We start from the raw sequence: 21,946 nt of genomic DNA on the forward strand, positions 1-21,946 counted from the left end.
ACACGCTCGGCGAGTCCGTGTCTGGAGTTTCGGGGCTCGCGCGTGGCGTGGGGATGCGGGTTTCGTGGCGGTGTTGTTTTTTTTTTTTTGGTGGGGGTTTATTTCGGCAGGGGCGGCGGGGTCGTGGTGGTGTCGTCGTGCCCCCCACCCGCACCTGCCGCCGCCGCCGCCGCCGTATAATTTCACTTCGTGTTCCGGCTCAGACTGCACGGCGAGCACAAACACCCCCCCCCCGCCCGCACCCCAAAGCGCGGTCTCTCCCGCCCTCGCCTTGCCCCCCGCCCCCTCCGGCCCACCCGCGGGAAGGGCCGGAGGGGGTCGGCAACTGCGCGCGCCGCGCATGCGCGCTCTCCCCGCCGCCCGGCAACCGGCCCCCTGCCCCCCGCCAGGTGCCCAACGGTCAGTCGCTCGGAGTCAAGCCCGTCGGGCGGGCGGTCGCGGGGAGGCCAGCGCGGGAGCGTCTTGCCGATCGGCCGAGGAACCCCGCGCGCGGGTAGGCAGGGAGGCAGGCGGGCCGGGACGGGGAGACGGGGACGGGGACGCGGTGTCTCTGTGCCTCCCCGGGGGGAGGCAAAGCCGCTGGCGGGGTCGGTTTCTTCTTCAGCCCGCGGCCGGGGCGGGCAGCGGGCCGAGGGACCGAGCGAGCGAGCCACCGAGGAAGAAGCGCGGGAGGCGGCAGCACGGGCAGGTGAGGGGGTTAGGCCTCCGACAGCGGGGCTGAGAAACCGCGGGACGCCCGCGTGCCCCCCCCGCCCCCGTCCACCCCCCCCGCCGTCCACCCCCGTCCACCCCGGGCACGGAGCCGGCAGGGACGCCCCGGCTTCGCGGGGGGGAGGCGAACTCGCTGGCGAAAGGCCGGGGCGGGGGGTGGGGAGGAACTCTGGGCGGGGATGGGCGGCCGGGCTCGCTGCGGCGGACTGGGGCGGGCAGGCGGTGGCTGGGGCCGGGGAAGGCCGCCGCCTGTGCTCTCATTGCCCCTCCTGGTACAGTGTTATTTGGAGCACAGAGTTTAGGGGATGGACAGTGAGCAATGAACGGTTATAGAGTTGCAAAGAAAAATGACCCTATCTAAAGGACAGTCTCTCCCAGGATGTGAGTCTCTGCAGTGCAACCCTTTGCTAATTGCAAGGCAGAGAGCAGATGATTCAGTAAGTGGGGTTTATGGATCACAAATAGACATTAGTAGAAAAGATGCCCTGGGAAGGTTCAAAATATATGGAGGTACAAATGCCTGGGTAGAATGGATCAAATATATGGTGCAAAGCCTAAACGAGCAATTGCTATGCCTGTGCGGCAGGAAGGCCTGTGGCCCAAGTGGTACCCTTCCCTCTGGGGTGGAGCGAAGATTGACAGGGGATGGAGTGCGTCTTAGCCTTATGCCAAGACTCTACGGCATGGAGAAATAAGTCGTGTCATACTCTCTCCCTCCTGTTTCCAGCTTTGCAGGGAAAAATATCAAAATCCCCCTGGCATTTTCAGGAATAATTGGAAATCATACTGCCTGTCTCTTACGACGCGGCAGGAATGATACCAAGTTCCTAGGAACATGAGTAGGTGTGCAGAGACACGGGAAGTTGGTCCTCATATGTCCTCGAATGCTTCTTGAGTGGATCTTTGGTGGTACTGTGGGAAGATGACACTTCATTCCATTTTATCCCCCACTGGGAAGGTACCTGTGACGTCGTACAATTGGAAATTCCTTTTACCCTGGCATTTGAACACTGTGATCCATCAGGGCAACAGAAAAAGGAGTTGAGGGCTTTCCTCTGATGACAGGGTTTATTTCAATTAGATTGGGGTCCCCAGAGGAGTCCCCAAGGAACACAAAGCAAGAAGTCAAGTTAGCTGCGGGTTCTGAGTCCTTTTTGTTTTGGTAGGTAACTACAAACAAGAATGTAGACGGGATAAATAACATTTATTTATAAGTTATACTAGACAAGCAGTTAAAGGAATCACCAAACAATTAGATGCTACTAGTAGAATGGCATGGGAAAATAACATGGTCCCAGATACGATGTTGGCAGAAAAAGGTGATATATGTCTAACCACAGCTTCAGCAGAAGAATTGGCTGAGAATTCAGGTGTAGATAGTCCACTCATGGGATTGTTAGAATCTTGGTTTGGAATATTGAGAGAAATTACTTCTTTAATCGAAGTAACAGAAGCACTGATTTCTATAGTGTGCTACATCATTGCGTGTCTGCGAGGACTTGTTCAACACCTTATTGGACAGCTCTATCAAAGCAAGTGCCTTTAGGGCCACTGCCATGCTCAGATAAAATGATCCTGCTAAAAGAACAAGAAGAAAGAAGGAACAGCAAATGCATAACTCCAGAAGAAAAACGTGAAATCGTGTTGTCTAGGCTTGAAGCCACCTATACAACTGTATCATAAGAAAGTGCAAAACCTCCTCCATTTCAGTCCTGCAGCTCAGCACTAGTTTTTCCTCTTCCCTCCCTTTGTCCTGCTCCCTTTGCTTTCTCCCTTTGTTCCATATCCTTCTGCACAAACCCACCGTGACTCAGCCTAAGTAGATCTGCCGCTTATTCTTTTGTACTGCCAGCAGATTGTGGAAGTAGAGTATAAAACCCATCCTTATGGAGAGATCTTTGCATTTTAGGCTTACTCCAAGTAAGCGGGACCGGCGGGCAAGGACTGAACCGGAACGGCGGGGCGGTTGGTCCTACGCAGGGACAGGAGCTGGACGCGACCGAGCGAGCCTCTCGCGGGTGGCTGCGGGACAGTGTACGCGACTCTACGAGTCGAGCTTTTCGACCCTCGCGATCCGTGCACACGCTCGGCGAGTCCGTGTCTGGAGTTTCGGGGCTCGCGCGTGGCGTGGGGATGCGGGTTTCGTGGCGGTGTTGTTTTTTTTTTTTTGGTGGGGGTTTATTTCGGCAGGGGCGGCGGGGTCGTGGTGGTGTCGTCGTGCCCCCCACCCGCACCTGCCGCCGCCGTATAATTTCACTTCGTGTTCCGGCTCAGACTGCACGGCGAGCACAAACACCCCCCCCCCGCCCGCACCCCAAAGCGCGGTCTCTCCCGCCCTCGCCTTGCCCCCCGCCCCCTCCGGCCCACCCGCGGGAAGGGCCGGAGGGGGTCGGCAACTGCGCGCGCCGCGCATGCGCGCTCTCCCCGCCGCCCGGCAACCGGCCCCCTGCCCCCCGCCAGGTGCCCAACGGTCAGTCGCTCGGAGTCAAGCCCGTCGGGCGGGCGGTCGCGGGGAGGCCAGCGCGGGAGCGTCTTGCCGATCGGCCGAGGAACCCCGCGCGCGGGTAGGCAGGGAGGCAGGCGGGCCGGGACGGGGAGGCGGGGACGGGGACGCGGTGTCTCTATGCCTCCCCGGGGGGAGGCAAAGCCGCTGGCGGGGTCGGTTTCTTCTTCAGCCCGCGGCCGGGTCGGGCAGCGGGCCGAGGGACCGAGCGAGCGAGCCACCGAGGAAGAAGCGCGGGAGGCGGCAGCACGGGCAGGTGAGGGGGTTAGGCCTCCGACAGCGGGGCTGAGAAACCGCGGGACGCCCGCGTGCCCCCCCCCCCCCCCCCCGTCCACCCCCCCCGCCGTCCACCGCCGTCCACCCCGGGCACGGAGCCGGCAGGGACGCCCCGGCTTCGCGGGGGGGAGGCGAACTCGCTGGCGAAAGGCCGGGGCGGGGGGTGGGGAGGAACTCTGGGCGGGGATGGGCGGCCGGGCTCGCTGCGGCGGACTGGGGCGGGCAGGCGGTGGTTGGGGCCGGGGAAGGCCGCCGCCTGTGCTCTCATTGCCCCTCCTGGTACAGTGTTATTTGGAGCACAGAGTTTAGGGGATGGACAGTGAGCAATGAACGGTTATAGAGTTGCAAAGAAAAATGACCCTATCTAAAGGACAGTCTCTCCCAGGATGTGAGTCTCTGCAGTGCAACCCTTTGCTAATTGCAAGACAGAGAGCAGATGATTCAGTAAGTGGGGTTTATGGATCACAAACAGACATTAGTAGAAAAGATGCCCTGGGAAGGTTCAAAATATATGGAGGTACAAATGCCTGGGTAGAATGGATCAAATATATGGTGCAAAGCCTAAACGAGCAATTGCTGTGCCTGTGCGGCAGGAAGGCCTGTGGCCCAAGTGGTACCCTTCCCTCTGGGGTGGAGCGAAGATTGACAGGGGATGGAGTGCGTCTTAGCCTTATGCCAAGACTCTACGGCATGGAGAAATAAGTCGTGTCATACTCTCTCCCTCCTGTTTCCAGCTTTGCAGGGAAAAATATCAAAATCCCCCTGGCATTTTCAGGAATAATTGAAAATCATACTGCCTGTCTCTCACGACGCGGCAGGAATGATACCAAGTTCCTAGGAACATGAGTAGGTGTGCAGAGACACGGGAAGTTGGTCCTCATATGTCCTCAAATGCTTCTTGAGTGGATCTTTGGTGGTACTGTGGGAAGATGACACTTCATTCCATTTTATCCCCCACTGGGAAGGTACCTGTGACGTCGTACAATTGGAAATTCCTTTTACCCTGGCATTTGAACACTGTGATCCATCAGGGCAACAGAAAAAGGAGTTGAGGGCTTTCCTCTGATGACAGGGTTTATTTCAATTAGATTGGGGTCCCCAGAGGAGTCCCCAAGGAACACAAAGCAAGAAGTCAAGTTAGCTGCGGGTTCTGAGTCCTTTTTGTTTTGGTAGGTAACTACAAACAAGAATGTAGACGGGATAAATAACATTTATTTATAAGTTATACTAGACAAGCAGTTAAATGAATCACCAAGCAATTAGATGCTACTAGTAGAATGGCATGGGAAAATAACATGGTCCCCGATACGATGTTGGCAGAAAAAGGTGATATATGTCTAACCACAGCTTCAGCAGAAGAATTGGCTGAGAATTCAGGTGTAGATAGTCCACTCATGGGATTGTTAGAATCTTGGTTTGGAATATTGAGAGAAATTACTTCTTTAATCGAAGTAACAGAAGCACTGATTTCTATAGCATGCTACATCATTCCGTGTCTGCGAGGACTTGTTCAACACCTTATTGGACAGCTCTATCAAAGCAAGTGCCTTTAGGGCCACTGCCATGCTCAGATAAAATGATCCTGCTAAAAGAAGGGGGGTGGTGCTGGCAGTGTGGGACAACAGCCTGTGTGCTTCAGGGTGGGGGCAGCGGCTGGTTCTGTAGTTAACAAAACAAGAAAAAGGCCCCTCCCGTCATGGGGTTGAAGTTTCTTCTGTCCAGGTTTTCATTAGTGTTGCCCCCATATCTACCAAAAATTCTACTTGTTTGTTCTTTTGGGTTTCTTCTTCCCAATGCGGGAAGCACCACCCAGGCTGGTCCCCCAGAAGGACCAAAAGGTGACTGTGAAAAACAGAGTTTTCCAGGTTGCGCCCGGGTTACCCTCCGTGGTGTTTCGCAGGCTTTCTTCACTCTAGAATGGCGAATCCAGGCATTCTGTTCTCCGATATTGGTAGCAGTCAGGGGGTCTTGAAATGGACCTTCCTATTATGGTTTCAAAGTTTTCTGCAAAAGACTTCACATACTCATCAGTAAAATGTGGCCCTCAATCAGAGGATCTAACAGCTGGGCCTCCAAGCCTTGGTATTATTTTGTGTATCAGTGTTGTAGTCACCTCCTAAGCTTTTGCTGTCCTGGTAGGGAACGCTTCTGGCCAACCTGAAAAAACATCAGTTAATACCAACAAATATCGGTACCCCCCTTTTCCTGGGAGTTCTGAACAATCAGTTTGCCATTGTGGTCCAGGCCCATTCCCTTTCCCCATTTGACCCATTTCTAGCTTGGGCATATTTTTGGGATTAGTCTGGAGGCAAAGATCACACCGCTGTCACCTCTTCCACAGTGACAGACAAATCTCTAGCTCCTGTCTCCCTAATCAAATGTTTGCGTAGTGGTTCTAGTCCCCAAGGCCCCTTCTTCTGCTCTTCCCTTCCTAAAGGCCAAACCAGGTGGGAGAAAGCCCCACTGTGTTTGCTTTTTCAGGAGAAAAATAAGTGCTAAAAAGCCACTTTGGGGGTGCCCAGGTGGATCCAGTGGTATCCAGACCCCCCCCAGAGGGAGCATCCCCCAGCACCCCCAAGTCCTTCGCAGGGCTGCTCTCAGGCCCTCCATCCCCAGCTTGTGTTGATACCCGTGGTTGCCCGGGGCAGCTGCGTCTCCCAGGCGAGCTGGGTCCCGCCCCGGCCCGCCCCCGGCTCCTCGCAGTGTCCCTTCCCCCGGGCAACGCGGCTCTTCCCCGCAAACACCCGCCGGTGCCGGCCGGATGGAGCAGGCGGTGGAGCCGGTGCCCGGCGCCGAGCGGCTGTGCCGGTGCGCGGCGCGGGGGCTGGGGGTGCCGGCGGAGCGCTGGGAGCGCTGGGCAGGCGGGGAGGCGGCGGGGCCGCTGCTGCGGAGCTTCCTGGCGGGGCCGGCGGGGCCGGCGCTGCTGCTCTGGCGGGGCCCGGCCGGGGAGCTGGAGCTGGGGCCGTCCCTGCCGCCCCCCGCCGCCCGCCGCAAGGGGCTGTTCTTCCTGCGGGCCCCCGGCGCCGGCCCCGGGGAGCTGCTCTGCGGGGACCTGCCCGCCGATGCCCTGCGGCACTTTGCCGCCCTCGTGGAGGAGGTGAGGATGAGGGGCCACGGGGGCAGGCTCAACATGAGGAGAAATTTGTTTGCTGGGAGATGGCAGAGCCTGGCCCAGGCTGCCCAGGGCGGGTGTGGAGTCTCCTTCTCTGAGACATTGAAACCCGCCTGGACCCACCTGTGTGATCTGCTCTGTGACCCTGCGTGAGCAGGGCTTGGACTGGGGGATCTGCAGAGATCCCTTCAACCTAACCAGGCTGGGATCCTGTGAGGCCTGGGCAGCCCCGGAGGTGCAGAGGGAGCCCTGGCACCCATGAGTACCGGGTGCCCCTCGCACATGGCAGCGGGGAAGGTGTCCCCTCCTACAGACAGGCTCCTTGGCCTCCCTCCCTTCTCTGCTGATGCACTTGTACCCTTAACTCTGCCCTTTGCAGTACCATGGACGGCTTTAGAACTCATATAAACCGCCTGAATGCTGATCCACATCAGCTCTGTCTATCAGTGGGGTCCTTGTGGGACTGATGTACCCACAGGTGCTGGAGGGGACATCTGCAGGTCACCTACTCCAAACCCCTGCTCAAGCAGGGCCATCCAGAGCCAGTTGCCCAGGGCCATGTCCAGGTAGCTCTTCATTATCTCTAAGGATGGAGACTTCACAACCTCTTTGAGCAACCTGGGCCAGTGCTCGATTACTCTCATAGTGAAAAAGTGTTTTGTGATGTTCAGGAGCCTCCTGTAGCTCAGTGTCGGGTTATCTCAGGTGGGCTGATGTTTTCTTAAAGAGATCGTCAAGAGGTTCGAGTGCTTTTGCTTTGCTGTGTTATTAGCCTGAACTAGACAATGTTGTTTCGGTTTATTCCTGATGGCTCCTCACCTGGAGAAGTCTCAGGAATGAGGCTGTAATGGGAAAGCAGAGGAGCTGCTGGATTTGAGAAGCTCTGATCATGATGTTTGGTATATTAAGATGGTGACTGATAGATTGGATTCCCAAGAGCAGGCTGCCAGACTGGTTATCCTGGTTTTGTGAGAAAACACATTATTTATACGGGGAGCTTTTGTTTTGATGAGCCCCGTGGTCTTGCGAAGTCTGCACAAACAGTGGTTTTGCATCACGGCTGGCCAATAGCATTGCAAGCACCGTCTGCTATGGGTAGATGGTGGGGTAGGAACACTTTGGCAGATCCTGTTAAATCCTGTTTTCTGGATGCCTTTGGGAGCCGGGATTGTGCGTCCCAGCTGCGTGTTTGCAGGCTTTGCTCTCCCCTGTGCAGACATGCAGTATTTCTGCAGGGAGCAGATTGTGCCTGGTTTTCATCCTATTTTCCTCTCAAGCTTCACTTGAAGGCAAAAGCAGCGGTGGTGCTGGGTCAGGCAGATGGGGTGGGTCTGCGTGAAGGTGAAAAAGGTCTTGAATTTCCTGGGGTTGGGGTCGTGTGTTCCTCTGCCCACACTTTGTCTTTATTCAGTGAGGGGTCACAGCTGGTGACCTTGTCCACTTGTTGCTTCACTCCTGCGGTGCCGAAGGGAACACACCTGCTCTGTGGGCTGGGGCTTCATCCTGAGTCCAGTTATCATTTTAACAGTCAGAAAGAAAATGAACGGCTATCATTTGCCTGGTTACAACATCACTGGCATTAGCAGTCCACATGCTTTAAGTAATAGAGACACATCTTGCTAATAATGCAGCTAAAACTGCTGAAGGTGAACTCGTCAGCACCTGCCCGTGTGTTCCCTGGGGTTGTGCTCCCCCTTCCCACGGCTCCCTGGGCACGAAGGTGGCTGGTCGGGTCTTCTTCGGGTCTACAGAGCCAGCCACAGTTCCAAAGAGTCTTCAGCATCCTGGGACAGCACCATGGAGGTGCTGAGCTGCTTTATTCCGTTTCAATTTTATGTCCATTTGCAGCTATTTTTATGCCTTTAGTCACCTCCCCCCCCTCCCCTACCCCCACCCTGAGTCCAGTAACACAAAGGGCTGTTGTTTGTCACTAGGGACAACCTGGCTTTGTTAGGCTGTTGCCACAGGCTGGTCCCAGTGCAGAGCCAGCCAGGATAGGTGACAGACACGGTGTTGCTGTCACAGCTCAAACAAGCCAAAAGCAGCTCAAATCTGGGCAAACCCCGACCAGCCCCACAACCCCATGCTGCCGGGTCAGTAAAAGTGCTGATAAAGGCAAAGCTCCTGTTTGGTGGGCTGCAGCTGGGACCTGGGGGACCCTCACCACCAGTGTATCCCAGGGGGTACCAGCAGACCTTCCCTTGCAGCACACTGAGCTCAGCCCAGCCCTGGCAGGCTCAAAGGGCAGCCTGACGGCTGTGCCCATGGGCAGGGACATGGGGACCAAGCACCGGGGACAGTTGTGAGGGCAAGGGACAGCAGCCCATGGGGCCATCTCCAGTTGCGGGCTTGAAAGGCTGGGAGAGCCTGGGGATGGGGCTGCTCACTTTGCCTACTGGCTTCCACCCTCCTTGGCTGCTTGGATTTGGGGAAAAGGGTGTTCTGCTGTATAAAGTGGGCATGTAGAGATGCCCATTCATCATCAGCTGCCTCTATTTCACATGGGAACTGCTTGAGACAGCAATGGATATGGGTCTCCAGGCTTGGCCAAGCACAGACCTCAGAGCCTGGTGGCCCGTCCGTCTCCTGCTGCACTTTTTTCTCCATTGGTCTTCCGTGACTCCCGCTGTAGGTGATCGTGCCCATCCTAACGAACAAGAAGAACCATCAGGGCTGGCCACAAGTGGTGTCACAAGACGTCGTGCGTCATGTCCACAACCTCAAAAGTACCATTTTCACAGTTGTTGGCCAAGTAGACGGCAAGACCTTGCTGCCTCTCCCAGCTGGCTCAGAGGGAATTGAGGACATTGATCTGGAAAATGAGAAATCGTGAGTACCACCCCAAAATAACAGGTTCTGGAAGGTCCAGAGAAGCAGATGCGTTTGTACATCAAGTTGTCATCGTGTCTGGGCTGCGTGCGTGCCCCTGTGGAACCCCAGGAGATGTGTGGGTGCAGTGGAATGAATCGCTCCTCAGACAGGACGTGGTGCGGGTGGGATTTTGTGAGAAGTTACTGCTTCCAAGGCAGTGGGGTGACCTGTCCTCAGCTTCCCAGCCCACTTGGTGGTGTTTCTTGCTGAATTAAGTGAGTTAATGACTGCAGGGATGTAGAATATTTTGAGGGAGAATGGTATGGGGAGAGAGAATCTTGCTGGATGTGTGAGTCTCCAGGTCAGATCCTGAACCTGAATGGATCTGATGTGACAATGACTGGCTGTGCAGAGAGGTGGCGACTGGCTCTTCATTTCCACCATCCACTTTATGAACAGTGTTGTTGCCCACACTGCTGCAGACATTCAGCCATTTTCTCCAGAGTGTAATTCCTATATTAAACCAGTGACAAAATCTTATGGGGTTTGATTGTTTTGTGGTTTTGAAATGTGAAACCCTGTAAAATCCAGCTGCCCACACGGCCATTGGAAGTAGATCCAACTGAGCAATGCACATCAACAAAGTTAATCACGTACTCTGTTTACTACAGCATGGAACGGATAGATAAATCTCTGGTGTATGCCATGGAGTCGGCCATCATAGACTGGAGCCACCAGATCCAGGAGGCACTGAAGAAAGAGTCTTCAGAGCCTCTCCTGCAAGGCAGCAATCCGAACCCGAAGGTGGAGCTGGAGTTCTGGAAGAACAGGTACCCAGAGCAGCCTGGCCAGTGCATGGTGCCCTGTGGTGCTGGTTTTGTGTAGAGGGAGAGTGCTGGTGGTGGAGCTGCTAATTCCATGAGTTGAGAAGAACAGGCCACTTGGGGTTCATGTAGGCTTCAACTAAGGAAAATTGCTCCCGCACAGAAAATCATCATGATCTGCAAAGTGCCTGGGAGGTCACTGGGCAGCTGGCTGTGTTTTAACTTAGCCCCACCACAGGGGCTACACCTCAAGGGACTTTTTTCAGAAATGCCCTTTACAGAATCCCAGGCTGGTTGGGCTGAAGGGACCTCTGCAGATCCCCCAGTCCAAGCCCTGCTCACGCAGGGTCACAGAGCAGATCACACAGGTGGGTCCAGGCGGGTTCGAATGTCTCAGAGAAGGAGACTCCACACCCGCTCTGGGCACTCTTTCGTCACTGTTCACTAGGAGCCATCCACAGGAGTAATTGCTGATGGACACCTGCTGGGGGCTGTCTGGAAATGGTGCATCTCAGCTGGCTGCTGTTCATCTGTCAGGGCCAGAGGGGCTTTAGATGCTCAGGAGCCTGGGAGTGGTATTTCCTCCTGCCCTTTGAAAACCTTTGTGCTGTACTGGTTCAGGCTGACTCGGGGCAAAGCCCTGCTGGCTGGAGAGCTGTTGCTAATGCCTGCAGAAACACGATGGCTTTTTTTCAGCGATGTTCTGTCAGTAGCAGAGCTGCTGTCATGCTGAACTCAGCACTTTCTGTCCTGTAGGGTTTGTCTGTGCCTCATGCAGCTTTCTCCCATTTCCACAGTCCATGTGTAGCTGGAGGAAGCCCTGAATCAGGCCCAGGGGAAACAGATGATGTTGGGGGACAGCTGATGGCCCAGTGTAGGTGGGTAACATGGCCACCAGCATCCTGGTGTGCATCAAGAACAGTGTGGCCAGCAGGCCCAGGGCAATGACTGTCCCACTGTACTCAGCGCTGGGGAAGCCAAACCTCAAATCAGTTTTGGGCCCCTCAGGCCAAGAAAGACCTTGAGGTAGTGGAGTGAGTTGAGAGAAGGGAATAGAGCTGGTGAGGGGCTGGAGCACAAGTGTGATGGGAGTGGCTGAGGGACCTGGGGGGTTCAGCTGGAGAACAGGAGCTGAGGGGAGACCTTCTGATCTCTGAACTGCCTGAAAGGAGCTTGGAGCCAGGGGGGGTCGGGCTCTGCTCCCCAGGAACAAGCGCCAGGAGCAGAGGAAACGGCCTCAAGTTGCGCCAGGGGAGGCTGAGGTTGGATATTAGGAAACATTTCTTCCCAGAAGGGGTTGTGAAGCATTGGAACAGGCTGCCCAGGGCAGTGGTGGAGTCACCATCCCTGGAGGGGTTGAACAGTCACAGAGATGACATTCTCAGGGACACGGGGCAGTGCCAGGGGTTAGGTTATGGTTGGACTCGATGATCTTGAGGGTCTCTTCCAACCAACTGATTCTGTGATTCTGTGTCTCGGTTGCTGTAGGTGTGATGACCTGGAATGCATTTACAACCAGCTGACAACGAGGAAGGTCAGGAACATGATGGAGCTGCTGGAGAGAGTTGAGAGCAGCTACATCCCAGCCTTCAAAACCATGCTAATGGATGTTGAGGCAGGTGAGATGCTGGGGCAACTTTACCACAGTGCTGGCTTCTGGCCTTTCTTCATGGCCTGGTGTGACTGATTTCAAGCCAAATCTTTCTAGTTTGTGAATTGAGACTGGGCTGCTTGTGCTTGAGTCTAGGCTTTTGTTTCCAGGCTGGGACAAGCTCCATCGCTGGTCTGTTGAGCCAGACTCTTGCCAAAGTTCAGGGTGAATGGGTTTGGGAATTTATTCTGCTGTAATAAAGTGTTTGCATTACTCTAACAGGACTCACCTCAACTTCCACCAGCTCCTCTGGTGTTATTATGCAGGAACGGGAGTTCAGACTAAGAGGACAGATCTTGTACCTAAGACTGCTTTGTTAGAGCGCTGCTTCTCAGGCTTTGGCCACTGCAGCCCGAATTTCCTTGCTTTGCTTTGCTTAGGGGAGTTGAGCGCAGCCCAAGGAAATATTGCAAATCCCTGTCTGTAGTGAAAAACAGTGTAGTCCTGCTGGTCTGTCCCTGCAGACCAACACAGCTGGACATCCATGTCCAACCCAGCTGCTCTCTGGCACAATGAAACCATCCAGACTGTGTTAGCTGTGCACGTGCTGGCAGAAAACACTGTTCTTCACCACTTCACGTGCAAACATTGAATCTCTTAAGGATCTGTGTCACACTCTGCATTGTGCAGTTTAAATGGGCTGGAGAAACACCCCTTATATAAGGAGCCAAGGGTTCATTGTTAAACTAATTAATACTTTAAGGGTTTAATCAAAATACAACAAATATTTGGTTTTAATCCGGCTACAGCGATACTAACCCTAATTGGATAATTTGGACTATAATTGTTAATTTCCATTACAGCGCAGTTCAGATTTGTGTGCACCTGCTTTTAAGTCTCTGCCCCTTTCCCTGGCATTGTACTGGTGTGGCTGCTGTTGGTGGATTTGCTGGGAGGGTGATGCTGATAGTGGGAGTCTCTTCTTCCTTGGTCTTGGGCCTTAGGGGTTATTTTTGCATGCATTCAAGCACTTCTGTCACTTCTTGTTGGTCCACAGGTTTAATTGCACAACGATCTGGTTTTATTAATGCTTGCGCTCTGGGGTAATTCTTCAGGGTAAAACCACACAGCTGTACAGAGCTAAGCTAAAGCTTTCGACGAGTCAGACATCAGTTGCTTTACTGTTGACAGGTTTTCTATTGCAGTCAGGACTAGTGGGGCCGTCGTCATCTGCCCACTGGACAAGGAGTTGCTTGAGCCAAAACTGAGCTAAAAAGGGCTCAGGCCAAGGCTGTACAGCCTGTCGTGCTGTACAGCAAGGCCATGGCTCACAGCCATGGCAGCACTGTATTTTTGGTGCTGTTGGGCAAATTCCGTGTGACTTTTTAGCAGTTGTGGACTCAGGCTCTCCACGAAGCCCTGTCCCAGCTCCCTGTCCCCTGCCATCACATCAGCTTATTTCTGTTCTGGTTACTGCCGCAGGTGAGTGATGTTCACGAGTGAGTGACCTGCAGCACACAGGTGGCTGAGGGTGCTCAGTGCTTGTCAGGACAGTTTCTTTTCCCAGGCACTTTTCCATGTGGTGAGGCCAGCACCTAGCTGGGAACCCAGCACACCGCAGCTGGGTGGTTCTTACCGCTTCTCACGTCTCTCAACACAGCTTTGACTGAAGCTCAGGACGTTCACCTGCACCTGACACCCCTCAAGCGCCGCTTGGAAGACGTAGAGAGGGTTGAGTTCAGCGAGGTGAAGCCTTTCCTGCTCCCCCTGCTCCACGTGGTGTGTTTGATCTGGGTCACCTCCAAGCACTACAACATGCCCGTGCGGATAGTGGTGCTGCTCCAGGAGATCTGCAACCTTCTCATTGAGCAGGTCTGTGGCTGTGATGCCTGTGTTTGCAGTCCCCTGTGTCCCCTCTCCCCTTCTTCCTATTGTCCTTCCCTGGAAAAGTGATTCTTTAGGCAACATTTAACTTAATAAACAGGTTCAAATGTGTTCAACACAAGAAGTCCTTGTTTTCCATGATGGCAGAAGTGACCTCTCAGGTGTGATTTTGCTCTTCCAGGCCCTGGTGTACCTGTCTCCAGAAGACCTTCTGAAAGGGGACATGGAGGAGAGCCTGGGCAAGGTGCGAATGGTGCTCGGTATCCTGAACATGTTCAAAGAGGCATTTGAGGAGAGAAGGGAAAAACTGCACATGTATTATGAACCAGGCCAAGAAGTGAGGGAGTGGGACTTCAGCTCCACGATGGTGTTTGCGAGGCTGGACACCTTCCTGAAGAGACTGGAGATGGTGGAGGTGAGACTCTGGTCTTGAAAAACATTGCAAACCGTCAGGAGAACTCTGTAGCCAGGAGATCACTTGCTGGCATCTTTCCTTTCTATAGCTTCACCTGATACCAGGGAATGGGGCCACTCTTTTGCTGTTAGGTCTCCTGTTACAGCGAGTCTAAGACTGTGTTTTACTATGTCCTGCTCAGTGCATATGTAAGCTGGTCAGGTTGATAGGTGTGTTTTTTGCTCTCAGGAGTCCCGTTGGACTCCTTGCTCCTGTTGGGGCAAGAAAAGGAGGATTACTGGAGGTGTGGTTTGCACAGCTGTAAATAAAGCAATGTAATCTCCCAGGTCTCCTGGTGCCATCAGAGACAGATTTAGGTTATGGTTGGACTCAATGATCTTAAGGGTCTCTTCCAACTGAAATGGTTCTATGATTCTATGACACCCTAGAGCTGGGTCCTGCCTGTCTTGGAGAGGCCAGATGGCAGGATCCCCTTGGCTGTGCCACGTGGGCCTGGGGAGGAGCAGGGACACGTTCCTCACCAGGTTGTCCCTTCGCATCCTCATAGTCCATCAAACTGGGGTGCTGTGGCTCAGGGGTGTCCCTGTTTGCCAGATCTGTCACCTGAGGCAGGGACATTGGGGTGTCATCCCTGAGCTCCCAGTGTGGCCAAGGGCTCCTTGAGCCACAGGAGATGTTCTGCAGAGAGCAGGTCTGAGTGTGAATGTGGGAGCTCCCTATGCTCTCCTTACCACATGGCTGTGTCTGGAGACCACAGACATACAGACGCCATATGTACCTGTTATACAGACACTGTATATACCTCTTATACAGATACTGTATGTACCTCTTGTACAGACCTTGCATGTACCTGTTATCTCTCACGTGGCTAACCACACACATTCATCTGCTCTCCACACACATCCCAAATGAATTTCTTTGTTGATTGTTGCTGCGTTCTCAGTGTGTAGGGTTGGATGGCCAGTGTACAGGTTGCTGGTGTTTGCAGTTTTACTGCTTTAAATGTGCCATATACTTTTATGTGTTCCTTAATTAACTATGTTGAAAACTGTCATGACTGGTGCCTATTTTAAAAGTATTCATAATGATGGTTTCCAGTAGGGTTTGATGTGAAATAAACCAAATTATGCTGGTCAGTGTAGAGAGGAATATAAATAGACACAGGAATAACTGCAGGTTATCATGAGGACAGTGTTGGTGACAGGTTTACTGGGACCCTGTAAAGGCTCTGGGGCACTGACTGCTGGGATTCCATGGATGCCATGGGCACACTGTGGATATGGGCTGCAGACAAAAGCCAGTGGGGAGGTTTTGAGCTGGGGCACTGTGCGTTTTGACCAGTGTCTGTTTCCTCCTTCCGTGGCTGTCCCACACTCCAGGGACAGTAGAAGCTGCAGTATCTGGAGTCAGAGGGAGAGCCTGCGGAGTGAGCTGTAAAACAATAATTAAAAGCATAGTGCACACCAGCCTGTTAATGAGGAAAACTGCTGCATCTCTCTCCGTCTCAATTTCCCCTCATCACTTCATTTCAAGCAACCTTGCAAGACAAAGCAAGGGACAACTGGTATTTCCACATTATTTTTTTGCCTTACTAGGTATTTGTTCAAGCGGATGTGCTGGTGTGTCGAAGTGAATATGAATGCATATGTGCATTTGTTTTCGAATTTTCATAAAAGCTGCAGTTACACTGGTGCATGGGTAGCCCATGAGCACGTGAAGAGGGAAGGATCCCTTTCCTTTGGTTCGTTGCACTGTTTCATATTACGTGTCTGTGGTAAAACCTGCTGCCCTGCTCGGGTGGCCCCAGGACAAGTGCAAGCAGAGAGTGGCCACCAGTACATTCCTGTGCACATTTCTCCTGGTCCTCTGAGACAATGGATGTTCAACCAGCCCTTACTTGGCCCTACCTAGGGAGACAGATGAGGTGGGATGGCAGCAGAGCTGCCCAGTGCTGCCACCACCACTGGGGGAGCGGGACATTTTCCCAAGAGGTGACACTGCCAGGCTGCAGAGGATGGGAAGGGAAGGGAAGGACCCGTGTGCCACCTCAGCAGAGAGGGCCAGCGGGGCAGGTGCTGCAACACCCACTTGGACACGTGGAGGTTTGACTGCGCAGGAGCTTTGGACAGTTTGGGTACCTGTAAATATTAGAAATCTGTCCTTGGTTAATACCTATAAAATTGGGATTCTTAGCTATGCTGGATGACATATAAGAGTCTCATATCCTGCTTTGGATCTGTCCTTTAAATACACTTAAAAGCGATTTTACAGTTGTCATGGTATTTCTAGTGGCTGCAGCAGGTCTCACTGGGCAGGGACGTGTTATGAGCAGCCACTGATGCTCAGGACAGGCAGATCAGGCTCCCCCCTTCCCATCCCTGCCACCCAGCCTGAGCACCAGCGCTGTGCTTGGGAAGGTCCCTCAGCAAGTGCAACTCTGTCGTGACAACTGTTGTCATCTTCTTTTGTCAACATCATGACCTGTGTCTCCCTCCGTTGACTTTGAAGGATCTCCTGGCAACTTCCTTGGACTTGATGAAGCTGGAGAAAATTGAATTCAGTGGGATTAAAGGGAAGACCCTGGGCCAGCAGGTCCTGGACATGTATGAGGAATTCCAGGAGGCATACAAGGTGTTTTCAGAGCGAACCTATGACTGTCTTGACCTGACCAACACGGTAGGTGGGACCAGTTTGCGGGAACATCAGGAACATGTGCATGTTTCCAAAGCAGCAGTTTCCTGCTATCTTCTTCCCAGCTCTTTCCTCCTTTCATTATGATCTGATCTGGTACTGGAGGGAACAGGGAGCCGCTGGCCTTTCCTGCAGAGATTTGGGACTTCTTGCACGTCTATATCTAACATATCTTGCTAGATCAGCACCTTAGATCAGTGCAGCTGGGAAACTGGGATTTCCATGAGTTATGCACAAGCTTTTGCTGTACATGGTGCTTGCTGAGGTATAAGAGCTATACCAACACCCACATCTCTTTGCTTTCCTGCTCTTGGTATTTACCATGTTTCCCCAAAAATAAGACCTACCCCAAAAACAAGCTATAGCATGATTTTTCAGGATGCTTGAAATATGAACCCTATTCAAAAAATTAGCCCTAGTTACAGTTCATAAAAAAGTCAATTTAAATAGGGTCCAGGCAGCTATACATGTAAAAAAGTAAGCATCTTTTGCAGCAAAAATTAATATAAGACTCTGTCTTAGTTTTGGAAAAACAAGGTAGTTTGCCTGATGAGGGCCAACTCAGATCATCTCTGGGATGTGTTCGCTCCTGCCTAGATGAACACATGGCATCTGGGGCTCTCAGAATTCAAGGATGCTCTATTTTATTATCAGTAGTGCTTTAATTAAAGGAATATTCCCAGCCCTCTGGGACCTGCCTGGTGTGGGGATGGGTGGCTCGTGCTTTGCTTCCTGCAGCTCCCAGTACATCTCTGCAGGGGGTGGCACGTCCCCAGTGTTCCTTGCTGGAAAGCTGCTTGCTCCATAGCACCCCTCCTTCAGCAGGGCAGGCACAGAGGAGAGGTGACAGTGGCTCTGCAGGAGGTGGCTTGGGTTTGGTGACCCCATGGCCATTTGTGTGACTCTGAGTCATGTTTGTTCTTTCAGTGCTCTAGTTTTGCACCCTCTGCCACTGCTGGAGCCGTTTTTTTTAGCTAAAACATGGCATCTGGATCTGCTGGAGCTCAGCAGTAGCAATAGTAAAAGCTATTTCCTTGCACTTTGTCCTTTGGAAAAGAGACACATGACCTCATTTTTAGTGGTTTTGTCCAAGCTAGAACAGAAGGACTGTCACGGACTGTCAAGTTCAGTCTTTGATTTGGACTCTTTTACGTGTAGGAAAACAAATATAGATGTTACTCTTGAAGTTCAAAGGATTTATTACAATTGAAGCAAGAAAAGCAGTGCAAGAAGATGATGGAAATTACAGAAACCCAGTACTGTTGAGTTTGAAAAGGACCTCTGGAGATCACCCAGTCCACCTTCCCTGCTCAAAGCAGGCTCAGCTAGAGCAGGACTGTGACTGGTCAGGTGAAATATCTCCAAGATTACCTATGTCCAAGTGTGGAGACTCCACAGCCTCTCTGGGCAACCTGTGCGAGTGTTTTGAAACTGCCTCACTCACAACCAGCTCACCATGGAACCACAGGCTTGTTTTGACTTGAAAGTAGGTTGGATTTGGGACTCAGCAGGTGCATCCGTGGGTTTTCTGGATGATGGTGTGGTCTTCAGGCCAAGTGGTGGGGGAGAGGGTGTGGAAATAGTCCATCTTGCCTGTAGGCTGAAGATAGTGCCATGTGGGCTGTGGAAAGCCCTCAGGACCAAAGGGTCCCTCCCAGAGAAAGGGCCAACATCTCAGCCATGGGACAGCACAGAAATGTTCTCAAGCTTCGTGAGGACTTTGCCACGTTGCGATGGCTGAAGATTGGCCAGAGGAGTGGCTTAGTTCACGGTGAATAAGAGAGGGCATCTCTGGATCGAGGAGTTACAGGTACCTTCCTAGTGCCATCTTGCAGCCTCACAGCTTGTGTTTTGCCTTTGTGCAGGACTTTGAGCAGGATGCCTTTGGTTTCCAGCAGAAAGTAGAAGACATGGACCGTCGGCTGGGCACCATTTTCATCCAGGCTTTTGATGACGCCTCCAACTTGGACCACGCCTTCAAGGTTTGTTTATCGCTCCCTTGCTCTTCCCTAAAAGGGAAATCAGGGCACCCGGCTCGGTGAGAATCACGCTGAGGAGACCAGGCAGTGCTGGAGCCACAGGCACATGGGGCTGGTGTTTGCTGGTGGGACAGTGGGACTTGTAGCTTTTGGGCTGCTCTTGCTTTGGGATGCTCAGGCTGGTGGGTCCCTCACAAAGCTTTTGGATGCCAGGAGATATATTTGTGTCTCTCTCTGCAAGTTGGGGGAAATCATGCTTTTTCTAGGATTTCCTGGTGAGAATTGATATTGTTAGTATCAACTTGTTAATATTATTAATACATGGATCTGTTTCAGTTTTGGAAACAGGTTTTCTAGAAACAAAGCTGGTTTATTTATCAATTAATCTATCTTGCAGAAATAATAAATGGTATTTTTTTAAAAAAATCAATATAAGCATTTGTAGAAAAGCCTTTAGCAAGTGACAGTGTTTATCTTTGTAAGTTTTTTGAAAAAAATAGAAAATCTTGAAGCATTTGAAGAACAACAGTTGGAATGTGGTCCAAGCCCAGAGAAAGTCTGAGAGGCCCCGTAACAAAGGGAGCAAATTTCCTTTTTCCAAAGTGCCCATCGGTGCGGACAGTATTGAAGCCTCTGGGCTGGGGAGGAAGGTCCCAGCTGATCTCTCTGCAGGAGTCGGGGTTGTAAATTTTTCCCCTCTTCTTTTCCTGCGTGTTCACCCCAACAGCTGCTGGACATGTTCGGGAGCCTTTTGGAGCGACCGGTAGTCGCTGCAGATGCTGCTGGCAAATACTCCGTCCTCATCAGCATGTTCAGCAGGGCCCTGGACCACGCCAGGCTGATCTACTCCCGGCACATCCAGGCAGAGCTGAAGCTCGGTAGGTAGAACGTGCTGAGTAAAATGGGTTTTACAGGGAGTTTGATTGAGATTAATTTGGGGGGGAAATGATTTATTTTTCTAAGGAACCCAAAACTTTACAAATTGCAGATGTTTTCAGCCTCTGTAGCTCCTAGTGGCAATGGAAATGCCTGGGAAAGCTCTGTTCTTAGTATTAAAGCAAATAATTGGTTAGGAGTAAAAATACCCTTTTTCAAATGTGTATGCATGATATGTGACTGGGAATGGAGACACATGCTGAGCTTTTCTCCCAGCGAGGCTGTGACAGGAGGTTTCTCTCCACATTTGTGTGCTGCCTCCAACACCCCGTGGGACCTGCAAACCCACTCATGTGCTCCTCAGAATGAATTTATTTTGTTTCCCTTACAATGCTTAAAATGCAAAGTATGCGAGTGGGACTTTGTAACCAAGGGTTTAATCAGCCTTTTCCAAGTTTATTATTCCCCGTGACTGTTGGCACAGGGGGGAATGGGTGGATTTCTATCAGATTATGAGGATTCAAGTGTGTCATTTTGAACAATAACCTATTTACTTGCCTCAGAAAGATCATACTGGAACGAGACAAGTCCTGGACTGGAGAGAATCATGGAGAGAACCATTTGCTGTGAATTTGTGGTTATTGTTCTGTGGCTGTTAGATAAGGCGGACAGAAGTAACTCCTGGTCAGAAATCCCTATGTCAGTGTTTGTGAGGGGCGGGGAATGTGTCCCAGGCAAGGGACACCTCACATCAGCTCAGGTTTGGACATAGTCTGGGCTTCTCGTTCGATCTCAGCTCCTTATTCAAGATCCAGAGGCACTCGCCTTGGTCACAGACCTGCATCAGTGTGGCAGATGTTGGATTTAAGGAAGGAAGCTGGGAAATCAGAGCAGTTTTCTGCAAATGAGGTTCTGTTGTTGCATCTTTGGGGTTACAAGTGCAGCGTTCAGTCAAATGCTGTTCCAATGTGCCCTCCCCAGGATCCCCCCTGTGCACAAGAACATGCCGCCGGTGGCTGGAGCGCTGCGCTGGGCGCAGGAGCTGCGAGCGCGAATCCAGGTGCCGTTTGATCGCTTCAGGCACATCCCACATCTGTGCGTGTCTGTTCCAGCTAAGTTGCTTTATGACCACCTTGCTATCTTCTCTGTAATCAATCTGATTTTCTTTCTGTGGTGAACATTATCCCATGGTTATAGCTGAAATAATTCTTAGTCAAAGAGGTGTGAAGTGGTTGCACTGGTGCTTTTCAGCTTCCTTGTGATCATTATTTTTTTTAAGAAACTCACTAACTGGATTTGTTTTGAAGCGATTAAGAGGCACAGTGGGCTATTCAGCTTTCAGACATAGTTCCCGGGTTGCGATTGAAAGAGGTATCAGAACCTTTCCTGCTGCAATCCCACTCAGCATGTTCTCCAGGACCTCCTCAGCTGCAGGTCCTGGTTCTGGCATCATCCAAACTGTGAATAGCAGAGAAGTGCTGGGCTGGACTCAGCTGAGATGGGTCGATGGAGCTGGGTTTGCGTGTTGGGGAGCAGACGAGCATTTTGTTGGGCAGAAGAAAACTTTCTCAGCGTTAAACAAAGGAGCCATCTCCCAAGATCAAGGAAAGAAACCAATGCTGGTATATTTATCACCCAAATGCTTGTTATAACGGATGGTGTCGGGGAAGTATGGCCTCATACTCACAGCTGGCACCACATGAGACAACATTTAAGAGCTCTGTAAGCAAGGCAGTGTTGGACTTATGACAACTGAGGGTGTTCTAGGGACTGCACCTGGTAGCTCACAGGAATGGCTTCACGTGTGCTGGTCAGGATTCTGTGTAAATGGATCCACTTTTTTAATGTACTTGACCAAAATAACTTGACCGTCACTGTACCATGTTTGTAACCTTCTCTCACTGTATCTTGCCATTAAGTGTCTTTAAGTGCACAGTTATTCTGCAGCAGCAAAGACATTGGTGCAATGAAACAAACTCTTGGGCTGTTCCCAGCACAGAGCCCAAGTTATCATGTCTGATTTGAACCTAAATGGCAAATTTTTGTCCACCATGAAGGACCCAGATCTGCATTTCACACTGATTTTCTGTCCTCTGTTTAGAGTAGTTAATAACATGCTCTGCAACGGTGGTGACATGATGCTGTTGAAAGGGAAAAAGGATTAAAAAGGAGAAACAAAAGTGGTTTTGCTGGGATTTACTTGGATTTGCTCAGAGGACTTGTTTACTTCCAGCAGGTTTCTCAGCACTTGCCCAGCGGTGACTGCTCAGGCG

The 21,946-nt window shown here is 52.0% G+C and overlaps 1 pseudogene; it reads left to right on the forward strand.

Annotated features, from left to right (window-relative positions):
* Positions 1–3,093: 3,093 nt before the first annotated feature.
* Positions 3,094–21,946, forward strand: part of LOC136115874 (dynein axonemal heavy chain 9-like) — a 103,433-nt pseudogene continuing 84,580 nt past the window's right edge.

This window comes from Patagioenas fasciata, unplaced genomic scaffold, assembly GCF_037038585.1.
Source record: "Patagioenas fasciata isolate bPatFas1 unplaced genomic scaffold, bPatFas1.hap1 Unplaced_6, whole genome shotgun sequence".
Lineage (NCBI taxonomy): Eukaryota > Metazoa > Chordata > Aves > Columbiformes > Columbidae > Patagioenas > Patagioenas fasciata.